Here is a 9,843-nt window from a genome sequence, read left to right as displayed (position 1 = left end):
AACTTGTTAGAGAATACAGTATATTTCAGAACAAGTTTTTTTTCTCAAGAAATCTGTCACTGTTACAAGAACCAGAACCAAAACCAAGGTTTTTGATGGCTTAGCCCCATGACCTGTTTTTTCAAAAGTGCCTCTGATCACATAAAATCTAAGATTGTTTCCCACTTAATGATCATAGCTAGGCCTCAGGCTGGATTGCAGTACATTGGTTTGTGGCTAGAGTTTCTGGAATAGAAAATATTGCATTTACATTAACTGACTTATGGATTGGTAGCTTCCATTTCCATATATCCGAAGAAGTGTGTGTGTGCAAATGAAAGCTTGATGATGATGTCATCCGTTCAGTCGTGTCCGACCCTCGGCGATTCTATAGGAAAGTCTTCGCCATACGCACTGACTCTGACTGCTTCTTTTAGTTGGTTCATGGTCATCCCTATATTGGCTTTGATCGTGTTGAGCCAGCGGATCCTTTGGTGACCGCGTTCCCTTTTGCCGCTGACCATGGTGAGCATTACTGATTTTTCTAGTGAGTTTGATCGCATGATGTGTCCAGCTTTAGCTGTAATATCTTCCCTTTTACTGACATAGTTGGTTTGCTCTTGTTGGTAACTTTGGCTGCCCATGGTATTCGCAGCATTTGTCTCCAACACCATAATTTGAAAGCATCTATTCTCCTCCTGTCTTCCTTCTTCAGGGTCCAGCTTTCACATCCATAGGTTGCTATAGACAACGGCGTTGATTAGCCAGCACTTTGTATTAAGGCTGATACCCTTACTCTTCCATATTTGGTTCATGCCTAACAATGCGTTCTGGCCCACTGTTATTCGCCGTTTGATTTCATGGCCGCATCCACCACTTTGATTGATCATAAAGCCAAGAAAGATGCAATTATACATAGATTCAATGTTCTTGTTGTCATTCGTGACTTTGGTGCTACTGCCAGTAGAATCATAGAATCATAGAATCATAGAGTTGGAAGGGGCCATACAGGCCATCTGGTCCAACCCCCTGCTCAACGCAGGATCAGCCCAAAGCATCCTAAAGCATCCAAGAAAAGTGTGTAGCCAACCTTTGTTTAAAGACTGCCAGTGAGGGGGAGCTCACCCCTCCTTAGGCAGCCTATTCCACTGCTGAACTACTCTGACTGTGAATTTTTCCCCCTGATATCAAGCCTATATCGTTGTACTTGTAGTTTAAACCAGTCGTCCCCAACCTTTCTGAGGCTGGGGACCAGCAGGGCATCGGGCTGTGCCCACACGGGCCATGCCCGCGGCCCGGCCCTGATTCCCTCTCCCCACCCTCCCGCAGTAAGAAGCTTCCCGGGCTGCAAGCTTGTGGCCTGGGAAGTTTTTTACTGCGGGGGGGGGGGGGGGGCGGGGAGCGGGAGCCGCGGCCCGGCGCCATGGCCTTCGCGGCTGGCACCGGGCCGCGGCCCGTAGGTTGGGGACCACTGGTTTAAACCCATTACTGCGCGTCCTTTTCCTCTGCAGCCAACAGGAACAGCATCCTTCCCTCCTCCAAGTGACAACCTTTCAAATACTTAAAGAGGGCTATCATGTCCCCTCTCAACCTCCTTTTCTCCAGGCTGAACATTCTCAAGTCCCTCAACCTGTCTTCATGGGGCTTGGTCCAATGGCCCCAGATCAGCCTCGTCGCTCTCCTCTGTACCCTTTCAATTTTATCTACGCCCTTCTTGAAGTGAGGCCTCCAGAACTGCACATAGTACTTAAAATTGCATCTTGTTCTCATTTGCCCATTTTTCCATTGTGTTCAGATCTCGTTGAATTCTGTCTCTATCTTCTGGAGCAGTGGTCCCCAACCTGCGGGCCGCAGCCCGGTGCCAGGCCGCGAAGGTCATGGCGCCGGGCCACGGCTCCCTCTCCCCGCCCCCCCCGCAGTAAAAAACTTCCCAGGCCGCAAGCTAGCGGCCCGGGAAGCTTCTTACTGCGGGAGGGTGGGGAGAGGGAATCAGGGCCGGGCCGCGCATCATGCATGTGCGGCCCGCGGGCGTGGTCCGCGTGGGCGCGGCCCGATGCCCTGCCGGTCCCCAGCCTCAGAAAGGTTGGGGACCACTGTTCTGGAGTATTTGCCAGTCCTCCCAATTTGGTGTCATCTGCAAACCTGATGAATAGTCCCTTCACCCTCTCATCTAGATCATTAATAAATATGTTTAAAAGTACCGGGCTGAGCACCGAGTCCTGAGGTACCCCGCTACTCACCTCCCTCCCTCCAGTCTGATGACAGGAGTTGTCATGATCTTGGTCTTTTTGATATTTAGGTATAGTCCCATCTTTTCACTTTCTCCTTTTATCAGGGTCTTCAGATCACGCTCAGTAAGGAGTGTTGTATCATCTGTATAGTGGAGCCTTATTATTATGGAGCTGTTTCAGAGCCCAGATCACTTCTTCTTCCAGTATGTTGTTGTTAGTGCGAAGTCGTGTCCAACCCATCGCGACCCCATGGACAATGATCCTCCAGGCCTTCCTGTCCTCTACCATTCCCCGGAGTCCATTTAAGCTTGCACCGCTTGCTTCAGTGACTCCATTGAGCCACCTCGTTCTCTGCTGTCCCCTTCTTTTTTTGCCCTCAATTGCTCCCAGCATTAGGCTTTTCTCCAGGGAGTCTTCCAGTATAGATGGTTCCAGTATAGGAGGGGACATGATAGCCCTCTTTAAGTATTTGAAAGGTTGTCACTTGGAGGAGGGCAGGATGCTGTTTCCGTTGGCTGCGGAGGAGAGGACACGCAGTAATGGGTTTAAACTTCAAGTACAACGATATAGGCTAGATATCAGGAAAAAATTTTTCACAGAGTAGTTCAGCAGTGGAATAGGCTGCCTAAGGAGGTGGTGAGCTCCCCCTCACTGGCAGTCTTCAAGCAAAGGTTGGATACACACTTTTCTTGGATGCTTTAGGATGCTTAGGGCTGATCCTGCGTAGAGCAGGGGGTTGGACTAGATGGCTTGTTTGGCCCCTTCCAACTCTATGATTCTATGATTCTAATTTGTGTTGGGAATTTTTGGCTGGTGACGAAAGCTTATATCTTGTATAAAACTTTATTGATCTTAAATGTGTCAGTGGACTTGAACTTTGAATTAGAACCCTGACGTTGTTCATTTTGGAAGATTGCTTGGATAGTTCAGAATGCTAGATTTAAATAGGAGAAACAGGTTCAGTATCAGGCTTATATGGGTATCTCATTCAAATAAGGAAGAGCTGCACAGATGACAGCTCTGTCTTTTCCAGCCATTCCTCCAACTCTCCACAATAATGGAAATATCATATCCAAACCGTTTACTACCAGCAGATGAATGCACAATTTTACACATGCCTGCAAATCTTCAAAATGTGCATTGTCCACTGGTAGGAACTCTACCAGGCTTCAAACTTAAATTCTCTATTATTAATTTTTTACCATGAACAAGAGTGGGGAAAGGTCACACAAGGGAGAAGCTTCCACTTGCCCTAGCAACTGCTGGCATACCAACTAGAAAGTCCTGCCTCATTCTTTGATATCTATGCTTTTAGAGGATTACGAAATTGCAAACAAGTTAGCTTTGGCTTTCTTGTGCACTGAAAAAGCATGAGATATTTATTGTCTACAGGGGAAAGGCAAGGTAAATACAGCAGTACTGATTAATGGACCAACATTCCAGTGCAAGATTTAATAACAACAGGTTCTAGGCCAAGAATCTGCCATAAAACTTAAAACCTGTATTGTTCCTATGCAAATCACAGTGACTAGGTTAACACACCACTTCCCACCTCCTCTTGGAACAGTAAGAGCTCTGTACAAGCTGCCAGCTCCAGAAGAAACAACCTTTATTAACTCTTATCTCTTCTAATCAAGAAACAATCCAAATGATACGCATTTTTAAATTGATAAAAGAGCTTGGAGGCAACCTGCTTTCTAAAATTGTCTCAATGGCTGTTAATTATACAATTAAAAAACAGCAGTTGGGAATGGTGGGACGAAACAACAGGCATGTTGAAAGAGCTAATGAAAATGTTAAAAATCCGCAATATACATCAATACCATACATTTTGCACACTCACAGATGATAATGAAAGTCAACATGTTTTCAGAGGTATTGTAGTTTGCAGCAATACATACCAAGGTCCTGTGCAAATAACTAGCAGGCCACTATAAGTAGTGCTATACTTGGTAAAGATAACTGTGTATAACAAAACCTGTTTATTTTTTTGTAACAGCACACATGTGTGACAGCATTCATGCACCAGCCCTCCAAAATCATACAATAAATTAGTAAAATCTTAGCTTTCATAGCAAGGATTTATTTATTTATATGCTGTTCTAATGACATCCAACACCAAAGCTTCTGAGGAATTTGTAAGTTAAACAGGATGGATGAAATAATCAAATCCTAAGAAAACCTTTATAGATATCACACTTCCAATTTATCAACTTTCACCATGACTTTCTGGATATGACCAAACAAGAAACTGGAATCTTTTTGGCACCATGAATCTCAAACCCCACACTCTTCTCGAGATGTCCCAGTAATATTGTGTGCACCATAGTTTCAGATATGGAAGACAGACCTACCAAAATCAGCAGGGATGCATTTCCCTTTTCAGCTGTATTCAGAGATTATCCACCTGTGCAACAAGATAGCCTCCATCACAAAGCCAGGCCTGAAGACAGATTGAAATGGGTCAAGGGCAGGTGACTCATCCAGGAAACACTGAAGCTGTTCCATTACCACTATCTAGATTACTTTGCCTAAAAAGTTTGACAGAGGCAGAGAAACAGTCACAACCTATCTTTAAAGAGCGGGTTTCTTTAAGGGAAACTGCTTCCTTTAAAGCAGTGGTTCTCAACCTGGGGATTGGGACCCTTTTGGAGATCAAATGACCCTTTCACAGGAGTCACAGCAGGGCAAGCTGTTTGCCCAGGGGTGGGGTGCATCTACACAACAGCCTTGCAGGGTATATCGAGATAGAGCATTCGTCTGTCTGGAGCAGTGGAAAAGAGCGAGATTGGCATGGTGGGACAAGAGGCAGAACTGAACTGAGAAACCCCAGAAAAAAACAATCATGAACAATGGATCTTCAAGCCATGAGTGGCTTCCTACTTCCTCACTGGAAGACCCCTCCTACATTTTCCCTCTGCCCCATCAAGGCTTTTTACTTCCTGATGAGGCAGCAAGGGAAAGTACAATGAACTTCTCCCTCCACTTCTTGGCTTGTCAATCTCGGCAAGCCACCAATCACAGCACAGCAGTTCTCTTGTGGACTGAAACTGCCTTCTCCCACCCCATCCTCAAAATATTTTTTTTAAGGCACTTCCGCGTTGCTATGCAGTAATGCCATAACACATGCATTTTTAATAAAATCAACACTGCTCTGTTGCTATGGAGAAAAGGCAGAATGATACAGCATTCCCCTCCTTTTTGGGATTTGAATTTTGTTCCCACTTTATTTCCATCTGGATGGATTTCTGAGACACCCTGCACATTGTCCTTGGAGCCCAAGAAGACATTTTGTGCTAAGGGTTGGCTTTAAAACAAGCTGCTCAGACCCCTTTTGGATCGGGAGAAGGCAGCCAGATCACTCGCCCCCCCCTTTCCCAGAACATTACCCACCTCCAGAAGATGCAAACGGGACTGTTTTTGCCTGTCTGAATTGTGAGAAGGCTGAACAGGTAACTGAAGCCCAACAATACATTTTGTGCTAATAGTGGGCTTAAAATCAAAGCACACACATGACTGAATGATTGGGAGAAAGCTCCTTGATCACCTGCCATTCCCTTTTCCCAGCTCATTTCCAACCTCCAGAAAACAAAAACAAGGTTGTGTTTTATCTGCCTTATCCCAAAAAGCCCATGGACACTATAAAAAAGATTTTATTTCACCTTGGACAATGTAGGTTTGCAGTCTTGCTGCAACACAGATCAGGCCATTACAATTTTTTAAAACTCAAAGCAGGAGATGGATGGGGGAGGGCGGGAGTGAGGGCAGGACAAAGCTGTTGAGACTATCACCCATTTCCCCCTCCATACAGTCTTATCCCTGGTTGCTCACTTGTGGCTCATGGGAGGTTTGTGTGATTTAGGGTGGTAAATTCAGTTTTCTGGATTCCCCAAACTGTTATTTAAACATGGTGAAATCGCGAGCCAGCTACCGGACAGCCTTGGGATGTTGGCGACATCATGTGGAGGGGGCTGAATATGACTTCAACATGCAAATGCTGTCCAGGAACATTTTACATGTGTGGAAATGGCCTGTCTCTTCATAATGAGGACTTAATAATGTGAAACAATAGAAACCTTACTTTTTCTCTCTCTTTATTATCAGGTTACAGTCAGCCCTGTAGGGTTTTCAAGTCAAGACACATTCAGAGGTGGCTTGCCATTGCCTGCCTCTACACAGTGATCCTGGTATTCCTTGGTCAAGCAATAATCGGAGCCAGCTCTGAGCTTCTGATATCAGGCAAGATTGGGCTAGTTTGGGCTGTCCAAGTCAGGGCTACTTTGTCTCTACAAGATTTAATTAACTAAGTAGGATTAAGCAGTTGGCTTCACAAGCCCGGGGATCTTGTTAACATTATCCAAAGAGACCAACCCAAAGGTACCCATGTAACACTGACCAGATGGCCTTTCTGATACCCAATTTGTCTCCAAAGTTTTGTCCAAGTCAGAGTTGTTTTACTCTCCAAGAATTCCACAAATCCACAGAAGCTTATGGTAACATTCCTATCATTTTGAGACTCCATCCTATCCTAGGAGTTAATAAATTCTGAATGAACCTAAACAATTGCTTTGCTCATGAACCAGCTTTAGTAGGCAGCAGAGACTAAAACTTTTATTGTTTCTGCCACTTCAAAAGCCTTCAGATGGTAACTATCTGAAGTTACCTGCTCTTTCAGACTGGATAAGAAATTTTTGTCACCTCCCTTCATCGTTAGGTCTCTCAGCTTTGTAATGATTATAGGAGCTGGGCTTTTAATCAAAGGGTGTCAGAGAACACCCAAGAACAACTCTTATCAGTAGCCTCCAAGAGTTTGATATTCCAGACTGCAGCTAAAGGAACATTAGAGTCACTGCTGAACTTCTTAAAACCCTGAACATTGTCCTGGAAACCAATTGGATATATTAGTCTCTGAGAGCAAACTATCCTAGCTGGCCTCCCACCCCATTAGGCGGGAGCTGTAACAACCTTACCTGGCCTTTAGTAGATAATGATCTGACCACAACACAGGTAAAAGAAGCAGGCCTCTTATAAGATGACTAGTTTTATGAGGAGTGCAGAAATTTAACTGTAATATATGAATTTTTTCCCTTAAAATATTTTTTTAGAAAACAAGAGAATGATATAAAAGGGATACAAAAAGAAAAGAGTATTTAAATTTCTCCCCAGACATCCTTATCCATGGTTCCTCTATATATTTGTGAAACAGCCTGGGGGGTGGAATGTGTCAGGGTTTCCAAGTTGGAATAAGGCCAATCATTGGCCCTGCCCCTACAGCTCCTGCCCTCCCTCCCTGGATGCTAGCCACGTTCCTCTGAGATGCACCAGAGACAGAGAGAGACACACAGAGCCCTGCCAGACCGAACATGAGCCTTGATTCCCTCCTATCACTCCTGTTGCAAGGGACGCAGAGAGAGACACATAAAGAACTGCCCCAAACTGCTGACCAGCCCTGACGAACCCTAATTACCTGCTATGGCTCCTGCTGCAACTGAGAGAGAAAGAGAGACAGAGAGTGCTGCCCCTGCTGTGAAGGAGGGAGAGAGAGACAGAGAGAGAGCTGCCCCAAGTTACTGTCCCAGCCCTGCTTCCCTCCTAAGAACAAGCCCTAATTACCTGCTATGGCTCCTGCTGTGTTGGAGAGAGACACACACACAGAGTACCGCCCCTGCTGCGACGGAGGGAGAGAGAGAGAGACAGAACTGCCCCAAACTGCACACCAGCCCTGGCTTCCCTCCTACAAACCAGCCCTGATTACCTGCTATGCCCCCTACTTCAAGGCACACTGAGAGACCAGCCCTGACGAACCCTGATTACCTGCTATGCCTCCAAGGCACACTGAGAGACACGCAGCAAGAGGGAGAGGGAGAGAAAGATACACACAGAGAGATCTGCACCTCCCAGTGTCCCCTGGGTCCTAGCACCCATTGCATTCCTGGTTGCAATGGGCTTTCTTGCTAGTTTTCTATAAACTACAACAGTACTTCAAACATTTTAAATTTCAAATTTTATAACTGATCTGTTTTGAACTATATTATAAATTCTGTCATTTCTACATACTAGTTATAGCTTTTAATATGCCAAAATGTAAAGGAAAGCCACATCCCACAATAAAAAATTTACCTCATAAGAGAAGACTGAGAAGAAATAGAAATTGAGCAGAGCAGCTCTCTCTTCATCACCTGTTACAATGGCACTTTCTTGTTCTTGCAATGGTCCTACCATGTCCCTATTCTTTCTCTTACTTTGAATATAACTAAAGAACCCCTTTTTTGTTGTTTTTAGCATTTCTTGCTAGCTTAGGCTCGTACTGAGATTTAGCTTTTCAAACATTCTCCCTACATGCATTGGTTATTTGTTTATATTCCTCCCTGATTATATTCCTCCTTCCAGTTCCTAAATGTGTCTTTTTTATTACTCAATTCTTTTGAAAGCTGTTTATGGAGCCATCCTGGTTGCTTTAAGTTCCTCCCAGTTTTCCTTCTCAAGGGAATTGTCTGCAATTGTGCAAAAATTTCACTTTTGAGAAACTCCCAACCTTCTTAGACTTCCATCTCCTTAAGTTTTTCTGACCACAGGATTCTATCCAACATAACTTTAAGTTTGTTAAAATTTGCTCTCCTGAAGTCGCAAGATGTAATAGTCCCATTGTATACGGCACTGGTCAGACCACACCTGGAGTACTGTGTGCAGTTCTGGAGGCCTCACTTCAAGAAGGACGTAGATAAAATTGAAAGGGTACAGAGGAGAGCGACGAAGATGATCTGGGGCCAAGGGACCAAGCCCTATGAAGATAGGTTGAGGGACTTGGGAATGTTCAGCCTGGAGAAAAGGAGGTTGAGAGGGGACATGATAGCCCTCTTTAAGTATTTGAAAGGTTGTCACTTGGAGGAGGGCAGGATGCTGTTTCCGTTGGCTACAGAGGAGAGGACACGCAGTAATGGGTTTAAACGTCAAGTACAACAATATAGGCTAGATATCAGGAAAAATTTTTTCACAGTCAGAGTAGTTCAGCAGTGAAATAGGCTGCCTAAGGAGGTGGTGAGCTCCCCCTCACTGGCAGTCTTCAAGCAAAGGCAGTCTTCAACACACTTTTCTTGGATGCTTTAGGATGCTTAGGGCTGATCCCGCGTTGAGCAGGGGGTTGGACTAGATGGCCTGTATGGCCCCTTCCAACTCTATGATTCTATGATTCTAAGTCCAGCTGTATGTGTGACTATGTATAACTTTTCTCTTCCCCAAGATCATAGTCCAAAATCACATGGTCACTACTACCAAGCATGCCCACAACTTTTACCTCATCAACCAGTTCTTCCCTATTGGTGAGAACCAAGTCTAAAACAGCAGACCCCTGGTTTCCCCTTCCACCTTCTGGGAAGTTGCCAGCAAGACAAATCAAGATTTTATTGGACTTTTCATTTTTAGCAGAGCTGGTCTTCCAACAGATATCTGGATAATTGAAATCTCCCATGACCACTAGGTCCTGTCTCTCTGAGAATTTTGTAATTTGGTCATCCAAGTCCTCTGCCTGGCCTGGTGGTCTATAGCAGGCCCCCACCATAATACCACTATTATTTCCTATTCCTTTTATTTTTACTCAGAGACAATTGAACTCTCTTGCTTAGCCACATGTATT

This window comes from Paroedura picta, chromosome 4 (assembly GCF_049243985.1).
Source record: "Paroedura picta isolate Pp20150507F chromosome 4, Ppicta_v3.0, whole genome shotgun sequence".
In the NCBI taxonomy this organism is placed as follows: Eukaryota; Metazoa; Chordata; class Lepidosauria; order Squamata; family Gekkonidae; genus Paroedura; species Paroedura picta.
Note: the sequence above shows the minus strand (reverse complement) of the source record.